The sequence below is a fragment of the Cheilinus undulatus genome, linkage group 2 (genome assembly GCF_018320785.1).
Source record: "Cheilinus undulatus linkage group 2, ASM1832078v1, whole genome shotgun sequence".
Lineage (NCBI taxonomy): Eukaryota > Metazoa > Chordata > Actinopteri > Labriformes > Labridae > Cheilinus > Cheilinus undulatus.
Window position 1 is genome coordinate 47,189,086 of NC_054866.1, and position 12,877 is coordinate 47,201,962.

A 12,877-nucleotide genomic window follows, 5' to 3' on the forward strand; every position below is an offset into this window, starting at 1 on the left:
TATAAGGTTGTAAACTGAGCGATCAGGCCTGCACATCTTCTGTCTTCAGTTTAAAGACATACTGTTTTCTTTAACCTTTAGGTACCCTTTTTTCCAGTATGGCACATTTTGTAATTTAATTTCAAATTGATCTTTTATTTGGCCATTTGATGTATTTTCATGGCATTTTGATAAAATTCATTCCAATTTGCATCCAATGCCTATGATGCATTGTGTACAAAAATAGTAACACATTTTTTCCTTAACGCTAAAATAAACACTAATGCACAATAATCAGTGTTACCAAAATTATTAAGTTGTGATTGTTTAATTTTTATGAGCAGAGGGAGAGTTGGTTGAAAAGATTAACCAAAGATTTTGTATTTGACACTGTGCCAAAAATAAGAATGCATAAAAATTAATGTTGTCAAAATTGTTTACAAATAGCAGACTCTGATGACCTCCTTGGCATGTATTATATTGAAAATAACTAATTTACCCCATTTCCCATCTAAACACAAGGGTGCATGGTGACAGAGCCTGGCATTTAAAGGGCTTAATTTCTTCAAAGCTATCATTATTTTTATCCATAGCACGGGAGTAACAAAAAACCTTTGAGAAATATGAATGTATAATCATTTTTATAGTAAGACGTGAACCATTTTGGTCCACAAAGGCTCTTAAGGGTGTGAAATTTTAAGGGCCTTCAATGGTCAAACCCATCTTAACTGAATTTTACTTGGAACAACAGCATTCTGTAAGCACATGATACAGAGAAAGGAGAGGCTTGTGGTGTTTTCACATATGCATAAAACTCCTGAAAATATCTGCACCTGTAAGAACTAAAGTTTAAATGTCCACCTTGATTTTACCCAGACTAGCCCTGCCAGCAAGTTCAGGAAAATTCACCATAAGCAATCAGGCAGGGTGATGTTCACATCATCAGACGAGTGACTGATGCAGTCTCTATTCACGTATAGAAGCCGATATATGCTTTCTTCTGCTTACCAGTACCTTCTATATCACCTATGTGTTGATATGGTAAATACCCTAACATGTTGGATAAAAAGGCAAAAAGCTGCCATCTTACTGCCACTTAACCCGCTGTCTTTGATTTCTGCAGCCCCTTTCTTTGAATCATTTCATGCCTGGGTATTTTCAGGAGTATAAGTGTGAAATGTGCTGAAGACAAATGGCCCAGCAGAAGGTCTGCTCTATCTCTTTCTCCATGAATGGAAGAAGGTTCTACAACAGAGTCTGACGTGACAAAGACAAAGACCGATTATGAAGGCTGACAGTTCAGAGAAAACAAAATGTAAAGCAAAGCTGGAAACAGAACACTTCAACCTTAGAGCACCAGACTGTAGCAGGAATCAGACTCATGATTATTCTGATTGATATTAAGATCCCGGCTACTAAACACATTTATTGGACTTAAACACTCTTAACTGTGCACCGACCTCCATGGTTGAAAAATAAAGCTGTCACGGTCCCTTAATATGTGACCTGGGCCACTAGGGCCCAGTGTGTTTCCTGGGACCATAAAAGGCTGACTTCTGCCACGGCCTCGCTCTCTCAGACTCCATCCTCCGGCCGGCCACATTGCAGCTACCGCGCTTTTCTTTTGTTCACCCTACACGCACTTCAACACTTTACTTTCACCACAAACATTTTCATACTGATTCCCATTCGCACACACACCAACAGCACACAACTCATAAATACTGACCACAAAAATATAATTGTTATTACTGTTTTAAAAATAAACGCCCCAAAGAAAGGGCTTAAACGTTGCCGTTCATGTCCTCCCCTACTTTTTTATTGCTGCCTTATGAGCCAAACCGTAACAAAAGCCAAAACACAAATGTAAAATACAGTAGTTCCACTGAGGCCGTCTGCAGAAGCAATGGAAGTGACACACACACCTCATAATAACAGTCACATGTTTACATCAGAAATTAGCATGTTTGGGTGCCAACACCCTGTTGGTAGAGTGGGCACCCATATGCAGAAGCTGTAGTCCTCAATGCACTGATCAGTGGATCAATTCCCGCTCTTGATGCATGTTACATGCATACCTTTCCCCATTGTTTTGCCCCTAATATTTCCTGTCTTTCCAGCTATCCTTTCAAATAAAGATTTTTTGTGCAAAACTACAGATTTTCAGCATTTTGCATTAAACAAATCCAACAAAAAGTAATTGAAATGGCTCAACCCAATGAACGCTTCAAGTGGTTTTCCCAAATTCAGCTGAAAAAGCAGCTGAGAAAGACTTCTCCAGTCTCAAAATTATTCAACCCTTTCATGGCGAGCATCTTTAGTACTTAGTAGAACACCCTTTTACTTCTATGACCTGCTGCAAATGAGATGCATATCCAGACATCCGCTCCTGGCATCACTCCTGAGGAATTTTCGTCCATTCCTCATGTGCAATGGCCTCCAGCCCAGTAATTTTCTTGGGTCAGCATGCTGCAACTACCTTCAAATCCCACCAGAGATTTGCTATATGGTTCAAGTCAAGCAACTGTGTTGGTCATTTTAGAACCTTCCAGAACTTATTCTGTGACCAAGCCTTGGTGGAATCTGAGGTCTGCTTGGGATCATGGTCCAAGCTTCAGCTTCCTCACAGACGGCATTATGTTTGCTCCTCAGATTTCCTGATACTCCAGTGAATCCATCTTGCCTTCCACAAACTGCAGGCTTCCAGGGCTTGAGGATGCAAAGCAGCCCCAGAGCATCACCGAGCCACCAGCATGCTTAACTGTGGGAACATTGTTCTTTCCAGCGTATGCTTCATTCTTTTTCTTCCGGACATACCGATGATCTATTGTGCCAAAAAGTTCCAGTTTTGTTTTATTGCTCCATAGAACAGAATCCCCAAACCACTGTGGCTTGTTTATGTGGTTTTGAGAATAATGGATCTGACTTTTCTTGGTCTTTTGGGTCAGTAGTGGTTTACGTCTATAGGAGTTCTGGCATGGAAACCGTCTACGTTCAGTACTCGTCTTAATGTACTCACTGAAATCTCATTCCCCTTTGCCACCAAGTTTTGCCGGAGGTCTTTGGCAGTCACTTGAGGGTTTTTTCACTGCCCTCTCATGTATCTGGTTGCAGTCATTGATCGCCTCCTTTTTCTGCCCCGTCCAGGTAGTGGACCACTGTTCCTAACTTTGAACTTGTGAATTCTGCTTCCAACGGTGTCTCTAGGAACATTCAATGCCTTTGCTATCTTTTTGTATCCTGTTCCTTGTTTGAGAATGGCCGATAATCTCTCCTCTTAACTTTTTGGAACATTCTTTTGACTTTGCCATATTTCTAACATGCAGTCAATCATGTCATCCAACAAACCCCTCACATTTCAGGTATTTCATGTGTTCCAGCTCAAGCAAAGCTGGAGCAACTAATGAAGGCCTTGATTAATTGCATCAGGTGTGCTTGAAACAACTCTATTTTTGCATATTCAAACTGTTGTGAGGAATTCTGTTCAGGGGTTGAATAATTTTGAGACTGGAGAAGTCATTATAAGTTGCATTTTCAGTTGAATTTGGGGAAACCTCTTGAAACATTAGTTGTGTTGAGCTATTTCAATTGCTTCTGTTGGATTTGTTCACTGAAAACAGCTGACAGTCTGTAAACTTTCACAATTAAACAGATTTGCAATGGGGGTTGAATGATAAAGATTGCAGCATAGCTTCAGGTGGAGTAACACATAAATGAGTATGTTTAATGTAGTCTAGTGTCTTTATATTTACAGCAGCATGGATTTTTATGAAGAATAAACACGGATAAATGCAAAAATGAAAATGTCTGTACCTCGTCAGAGAGAGGAGACAGAGAAAACCTGCTCCTTTCCAGGTTAGCGTCACAGACTCGGCTTCCACAGTGTCTTACTCAGAGCTGAAGTTCCCTTTCTTGTGAAACAGGCTTGACTCAACCCTCTCCCTTGGGTTTGAGTTTCCTCCTTCTCTGGAACAGAAATCTGAGAGTTCCCCTCATTTCTGGATGGTTTCCACTCAACATACTTTATGAAACGGACCTTTTAACTTCAACAATCTAGACAAAAGTAGTTGTCTACTAGTCAGTTCAGCAGAACAGAAGCAGGTCCAGCTCCCAGCTCTCTCTTCTGGTTCTTTTGGCTTGATTTGGTTTGTTTTTTAGCCCTGAAATGTCATCTTCACGCCAACCTTTTTATTTTTAGGAGATAACCATCAGTTAAACCTGCTGCTCTCTCATCTGGGGGAGATTTATTGCAAACAAATGTTCATCTGTTGTCTCTTTAAATGTCAGAGAGTGACAATACTGGAGACACACACATCCTTGAGAGCTGCCTTCATCTCTTCATGATGCTCTCTCACACAATCAGACTCACAGTATGTCTGCACCGCTGAGAGCATGTATGAAGACTGTCCTCTCTATGTTGACAGTATCATACTGCACTGTGGGGTGATGAGGCTGTGGAGTGGGTGCAATTTAGCAGAACAAGCTGTGTTTAATGCCGAACACTGATGAAGGGGGCTGGAGCTTGGCACAACAGTGAAGTGGATTCAATGCAAATGAGTCAGACGTGGGCTGTAATTTATTGATTTTCAGAGAAAGAAAGCGTCTGCTCTGGCTGGCATTTTCTTCACAGAGACGACAGGAAGACGGAGCGGGCCGCACATTAGAAAAGATTGATGCAGATTCTGAGTTTCTCTCTGCTCAGAACAACACAGTAACTATGTATGTGGCATAAATCAGCTCAGTGAGGAGGAGTAGGCAGCACAGAGCCAACATCGCTTCATCATTCGGAAGTATCGATCCAGTCAATGAATAAGTGCCATTCCTGCTACTTTAAAAAGATCAATGCTTATGACAACAACACTTTTCAGAACTTAAATTGGTTGGTGAGACTCACAGTTTTAGTTCCATTTCATCCTGAAACAAACTGATGTAAAACACATTAAAGCTGTGATGCTCAACCTGCAGCTCCAAAGCCACAAATGGATCTCTAATAGCTGGTTGTGGCTTCTACAGTGCTGCGGAAAAGTATTTGCCCACTTGATGTTCTTTTGATGAAATGCTGTGCTAGTTTTACTCCCCATGTACCAAGATGAACGTCTTCCAAAAAGTTTAACTTTTGTCTTATTAGTCCACAGAATATTTTCCCAAAAGTCTTGGGGATCATCAGGATATTTTAAGTCAAATGTGAGACGACACTTTGTGTTCTTTTTTTGGCAGCAGTGGTTTTGGCCTTGGAACTCTCCCATGGATGCCCAGTCTCTTTGTTATTGTTGAATCATAAACTTTGACCTTAACTGAGTCAAGCGAGGCCTGCAGGTCTTTAGATGTTGTTCTGGTTTCTTTTGTGACCTCCTGGATGAGTCGTCAGTGCGCTCTGAGAGTAAATTTGGTTGGCCAGCTACTCCTGGGAAGGCTCACCACTGTTCCAAGTTTTCTCCATTTGTGGATAACGGCTCTCACCGTGATTAGCTGGAGCCCCAAAGCCAATGACTTTGATACTCATCTATTCTTGGATTTCTTTAGATGATGTGTTGCTTTTTGAGATCTTTTAGCCTACTTCAATTTGTCAGACAGGTTCTAGATAAGGGATTTCTGGATTCAGCAAGTCTGGCAGTAATCAGGTCTGGGTGAGGCTAGTGAAATACTCCTCGGCTTTCTGAAAAATGTGGTTAATCACAGTTAATTCATGATTTAACAGGGGGGCATTTACTTTTTCACATAGGGCCAGATAGGTTTGGTCGATTTCCTTCCCTCTATAAACTAAATAATCAATTAAAAACTGCGCTTTCTATCCACTACGGTTAATTTCGTTTCTTTTAAAACAAGAAATTGTTTGATGTGAAACATTTAAGCATGAAAAGTGTGCCAAAAATAAGAAATTAGGAAGGGGACACGTGTTTTTCAGAGTACTGTAAAGAAAAACATCCAAAGCTTTCTTGAAGGGGAACAGTGTCATCAGAACTGACCCATGGGTGCATGCCCCTGACCTTCAGCTGTCTAAACCAGCCAATGAATATTTCTCTCAGGTCTTTTTGCTGGTGTACAGGACACGTGCAAACTCACTGAGATAACTGACATAAAAGTGTAAAATCTGACTGATAAAACCCTAAATTGGTGCTATTAGAAGTGAGTATACTCCTCAGATACACCCAGAACTCATTCAGCAAAAGATAAACAGCCTGTTACAGACTGCTCCTGAAAATCTGTTACATCTAAAACTAGGCTTTTTGTTGTTGCTCAGGGACACTTAACCTCTACTTGGCTTCAAGTAGTAAGAACTAAGATTATTTAAAAAAGACAATACTGTAATACTTTTTCAACATCTAATTTAAAAAAGATACAGCAACATAAATTTCATGTTTAATGGTACTAAAAGTACCAAAGTTTAAAAAAAACATATCGATCTATGATCAGATTTTTCAACCTGGAATGACGGGGGAGACCTGTTTTCAGGGTAAATACACAAAAGGTGGTTCACTTTAGCTTTATTAGCTTTAGCAAGGCTAACATGGCTTCACTAGCTATGTAGTTAACATTAGTGCTAGTGAGATGTAAGTCGCAAGCCTATCATAGATAAGTTAGCTTTGGCTAAAGCTAACTAAGCTAAGGAGACCACTGTTCATGTAACTACATACTTCTAAAATGGGTCAAATTTAACAAAAGTTGTACATTATAACATAGCAAACATAGCTTTGTTATATTGCTAAAATGGCTTCTTTAGCTGTAGACTCAGCTACCAAGTTACATTAGCTATGAAGCTTTCGTAGCTAACATAGCTAACATAGTGTTGTTTGGTATACATATGTTTGTTATGTGCCTATGTAAGCTACAAAGTTTATGTAACTACCAAAGCTTCTTTTGCTGTAGACACAGCTACTAAGTTATGTCAGCTACATAGCTTACAAAGCTTACAAAGCTGACATAGCTATGATTGCTTTAGAGTTGGCTACATTAGTTATGTAGCTATGTTTGCTACATAGTTGATGTAGCTAAAATAGCTTCCTTCAGATTCAGCTACTAAGTTACATAGCTTATGAAGCTAACATTAATATGATTGCGTTAGCTTTAGCTACATTAGTTGTGTAGCTTTGTTTGCTACATAGTTTATTAAACTAAAATAGCTTCTTTAGCTCAAGACTCAGCTATTAAGTACATTAGCTACATAGCTTACGTAGCTAATATAGCTTTGTTTGCTTTAGAATAAGCTACTTAGGGCGCGCCGGTAGTTGAGTGGTTAAGGCGCATGCCATATACGCAGGCGACCTGGGTTCGAATCCGGCCCGTGGCACTATTTCCTGCATGTCTCTCCCTGCTCTCTCCCCTGTTTCCAACTCTATCCACTGTCCTATCAAATAAAGGCAAAAAGGCCAAAAATAAATCTTAAAAAAAAAAAAAGAATAAGCTACTTAGTTATGTTAAGTTAATGTTTTTTAAATCAGTTTTTGCAGGTCAGGTTTTTGACTTTTAGCTTTTGGTATCCTAACCTGCAAAGGGCGGTGCCTGAGGTCAGCCAGACTGTCTTGGAGAGATGAATGAAACATTGTTGACTCTGAAAGTAATATCAGTGGAGTTACAGGGTACAAGGGGAGCTCAGGCAACAAAACATGAAGATGGCGGCGAATAATCACAGCCAGTCACAAGGAAGCGGCACAAACTGTGACGGAGGTACAGCAACAGAGCGGCTGCTTCCAGCAGGAGTTCAACTTTCCTTCTTTAATAGTCTTTGACGTAACATCCAGCATTTCCCCTGCAACAATGAACATTTTGTCTGTCATGGCAGCTGCTATGACAAGATTGTACAACTATAAAGAAAAAAGAATTTCTCTGAAAACTGTTGGAAATATCTGACTACATCTACTAAAAAAAAAATATCATTCTTGTAGACGTTACAGTGCAAAAATTCTCCATATTATCATCAAAAAGTAAAGAAAAACTGTGCAAATTTGTTTGTATTTTGTTTTGCTTGCATCAAGACGAGTCGTGAGAACAGAAAGCGACCTGAGTGGTTCTCAGAGAAACTTAATCAAATCACACAGGATGGAAGATTCTGACTGTCTGAGGTCTTAACCACAAAATATTCAACCCTGAGGCTGCTTCACACACACTCTCTCACACGTACTCACACACGCTTCAGTATTCTGGGACTGAAACTATAAAACAATGCATGTTTGAATCGAATTAAGCCGTTATGGTGAGGCTTGTCTTGCTCCCTCTGCACACATTCACTATGCTGATGCTCCTTTACATTACTCTGGATTTGTTCTTCTGAATCAACTCTTCAGACGCATGTGTGAGATCTTTATCTATTTAAAATCATTACGAGGTATTTGAGAAAACATCAGCGACCGAATTGAAGTCATTTTCTAACTCCTTGTGGCACTGCTGCGTGTTTTCTATCATGTAAAGGAAAAGGGCATCTGCACTGCAAGAGCTCAAATCTTATCAGCTGAATTTGTTATTTATGACCAGAAATAAATAAATTCATAAGAGCCTCATTCAACTGCCAGTCTAACAGCTGACACCTACTTATGAAACACAGATCATGTCATTCTGGCTATATGGGGGTGTTAAATGTCTATTTTTATATTTATTTGCCTGTTTCTCTAAATAAATCACAGCTTTTCTTGTATAACTATCAACTTATTCATACTATTAATGCGTTCTGAAAATAAATGGATTGGTTTACATTTGGTTTGACTGATTAGTTGAGGCAAAAATAAAACAAAAAGAGAGAAAATGAAAGAGATGAGATTATTCACAGTGCCAAAATAGAGATTAAATATAACTTTGGGCTTTATAAGGTGAATATCTGGGGTATTTTCATGTTGAATATCCGTCTGGTACTCAGTCTCCTCACCGTGATACTCCTCTGAAGATTCCCCTGTAGCCTCCTCCTCCTCTCACTGATAAACCCCCTGACATTAACATTTTGTACACTTAAAGCTCCCACATGTTGTAGACATGAGGTGTTGACATGATAACATCAACAGTATCCTAATGACCGTCCAGCTAAAGAGCGTGTCTTCCTTTAATGGTCAGAATGAGGAGTCAGATTTGACATCAACAGTGATTCTATTTAATACTTCTGATAAACAAATCACTTTTGTACTAACAATATAATGAGTGCTGGTGTTTCAGAGGATCAGCTGTACATCACACTGGCTCTCTTGTCTTTTTACGGCGAGGCTGGCATGAAAACTGATGATGCTGACAGTCCATTGTTGTTTCATGCAGGTCGACGGCACAAACACGTCTGAGTGAAGACAACAGAATGAATAAGAACTTTGAACTTTCAATCCATGAACAATCCCAGTCACTGATACTGTACATATAAAAACGACATTTCTTTAGTGTTTTTGGTCACTGCTCCTCCTTATTCCTGGCCCATAATACCTTTCTTACATTGGGGACGTGACCTCTGATGCTTCCTGTCTCTGAACAGATGGTTCAGCAGACATGTGACCACCATGAATCACATATCTCGCAGTCAAACACTCAGACATCCAGCTCTCATTGAAAAGCTTTAGAAATGTGGATTTTCTGGCCATGGTTCAGTGTAATAAACGCTTCAATGTGAGCTGGCATACAACCATGACTGTTACAGAGCAAGGATGGGCAACTTTGGCTACCAACAGAAGCCATTTATTTATAGTCAGTGCCAAAAGGGCCAAATTGTTACATATTGATGAATATTCCTCATTTAACCCTGCGATTACTAATAATTCAATGAAGGGAAGAATATGTTGCTTTTATGATAACTTAATCTACTTCCATTATGTTTTTAAACTCCAGTGCAAATAAAAATGTTAATCTAAGAAAAAAATCAGGTTTAAATCAATTTCAAGACACTTTTCAATGCAGTGAACATGATAGTTACTTGTTAATTTACCTGCATATTTATTTTTACAAGTGCATTTAATCATGCACATTAAGTAGTTTTACAGAAACACTTGCAGACCATTAAATCTACTAAAAGAGAAAAATAAAAGAAAGAACTAAATGAAAAAGACCTTTAACAGAAGAACAAATAAATTTATAAAGAAAAATGAAATAAATGAAATTAAAAAATAAAGTGATAATGATAAACCAAAAAATCAGAATAACAGAAATTTAGAAATTAATAAATGAATTTTTTTTTTTTCCTTAAAGAGAAAATATAAGTAGAAAATAAATGAAAACATTGGAATAACAATTTACAAACTAAAAACTAACAATACATCATACTAAAATAATACAAATAGAAAATAAACATAAAAACAAAATAAAATTTAAAAACATATCAATTAATATAAAAAATGTTTTAAATTGTTTTGATTAAATTAAAAAACTAATGATACATTAAAACAAAATAATCTAAGAGAAAACATTTTTAAAATCAAAATACAGATTAAAAAAACCTCAAAATCAATCCAAACTCGTTTAATTTTTCTAATAAAAAACTAACAATACATCACATCTATTATAATGTAAATAGAAAATATCAATAATAACAAAATAAAAACATTAGAATGAAAATGTGAAAAATCAAAAGAATTTGAAAAAATGTTTTAATTTTTTTTTTTAATGCTTTCATGGCAGCTTTTTGTCCTATTACCTTAAAGTTTATAATTTATTGGTATTAGAAATTGACTTGGCATCCCCCTTTAAGAAAGGAGGAGGCCCTTGGGCCTTACGTAGCCCACCGCTGTTTTAGAGCAAGGTTGAAATCCCATAGTGCACTTGGCTTAAGCTTTCCAAAATGTGCTAACAAAAAATTTTTGGTCAAGACTATTTACTCAGCACTGACATCCTGTGAGTTATAGATGCCTTTTGAAATCCAGACTGTGTCATCATATAAAAAGGAACTGGTGTTTTTCAAGATGGTAACTCTGATTATTAAAGAGACTCAGAATGAGGGATTGTTTCACCTCAAACAGGGTAATGTGATTGTTTTACTGACATCTAGTATCAAGGATTTGGAGAACAGTTGGAAGAAATGGCCTCAGATAATATACCTAAGCATAAGGCTGGAAAAATACTAGATTATTTTTGGAATAACAGAATCTCTGGTATGGTCAGACAGCATGTTTAAAACATCACTGCTGAAGACATAAATTAGGCATCATCTGCTATTACCAGTGGCACAAAGCTAGCAGCAATGGCAAGGACATTTCAGAAAATGTAATACAATAAAAACTTCATTCATTCAGACACCATCTGTCAAAGCATCCACTGGTGGTGGTTACTGGCTCTAGTTTGTCACTGGGAGTGAAACAGCAGAAGTAACACTACTTCTGCTATTTCAGCAGAAGTTCCACCAATAATCTGATCTACAGTTTGCATATTAATCGCGTCCTGATAGGCTGAATGTTAATCCCACGTTGGAGGGGATGTGAATCAATATCATTATACCTTCTTGTGTAGTGTTGTTTACTTTGGCCCTCATGGCGCCTTTCCCTGGTTAAAAATCATCCAGTTCTGATAAAACTGCTGCTGTAGCTACATCCCACCTTTTTAACTGGCTGCCATTGTTTACAGGTTTGCTGTAACTTTAACGACACCACACCTGTAGCGACCGTCTCTTTCTCCTCAAATGATGTTGATCGCTCCACTCATTCTCTGACTGTGAACAAGCTTGTCAGATTGAAGCTTTGCATTTGATGACAAACACTGAGTCTCGACAGTCCGTCAGCTTTGAGGATTATTTGGACAAATCATTGGTTGCAAGCAGACTACAATCAGGCCGCACCCCCTAATTGTTGGAGGTGTGCAATTAGGCCAGAAATTTGGCCCAAATCTCCTCTATGCATAGCCAGCCCAGGGTAATGTATGACCAAACAATAATTAAAGGATTGATCAGAGCTGAGAACGAGAGCAGGAAAAGAAAACAGGGTCAGAGCGAGGGAGAGGAGGAGAGGAAGAGCTCAGGGAGAAGGTCAGGAATGCAGATTGTGTCGAACAGTCTATTCTCTGTACCTGCAGGGTGTCCGAGCTGCTGCAGGCGGCCCGTTGAGCGGCGTGTTGATGTATGGGGCGTTTCTGAATGAAGGCGGTTTGTCTGCTGGTCGTCCTGCAGAGACGGAAAAAAGAAACGTATGAGATTCAGTTAATGAATGTTTTTTTCCATTAGCCGTTGCTACAAAAGCACAGTGGTAGCAGAGCACTTGTCCTTCTGTTTACCTTTCATGTGAGTACGGTATCTGTGCAGAGGCTGATGCAGGCATGGATCAGATGAGTACTATCTAAACTCATGGGTTATTTAAAGTTCATATCATTTTGTTAATGTCCATAGAAATTTAAGGACCTCTGAGGTAACATTTGTCACAAAAAAAGCCCAAATAATGTCAGCAGTTTTCTAGTAAACTTTTCCAGAAATAATGATGTAGAGCACGGGTGTCAAACTCAACACCCTGGGGCCAAATCCGGCCAGTGGTGCAGTTACAACCGGCTCACCAGATCATATGATACTTTTATTGTAACTAGCTCACCAGTATAAGGTCTTCAGATTTCCTCCGGTATAAAAATGTAAACTTTGATGAAACCTTGATGACTTATAATATCCTTGTTGTGTCACAAGAATTAGAAAAAGGAAACAGTAACAATAATTTGATAAAAAGTCAGAAACATGGAGAAGAAATTAGTGTTTTCTCTATGTTCTCAATTTTGTATCTCACAGTTATGACTAAAAGTTATGGTTTTAACTTTTTATTTCATATTTAAACCTTTTAGATTGATAATTTTACATTTTAAATTCTATGTAGACCTTATAAAGTCATGAATTTGACTTTTATCTCATGTTTTGACATTTTTCAACTCCTAACTTTAACTTTTATCTCATTTTTTTTAACCTTAAAACAGAGGATTTTTAGTTTTATCTCAGTTTTTGGACCTTTTAAAATCATGATTTTGACTTTAATCT

At 38.3% G+C, this 12,877-nt stretch overlaps 1 long non-coding RNA gene across 1 annotated transcript in view; it reads right to left on the minus strand.

Moving 5' to 3' along the window:
- Positions 1–9,108: 9,108 nt before the first annotated feature.
- The window catches only part of LOC121521336, a 105,002-nt gene continuing 101,233 nt past the window's right edge, over positions 9,109–12,877 (minus strand). Inside the window, exons 5-6 of the long non-coding RNA XR_005992846.1 lie at positions 11,935–12,028; positions 9,109–9,232 (exon numbers count right to left, since the gene is read on the minus strand). This is a non-coding gene — a long non-coding RNA (uncharacterized LOC121521336). The remainder of the gene's footprint in view (positions 9,233–11,934; positions 12,029–12,877) is intronic.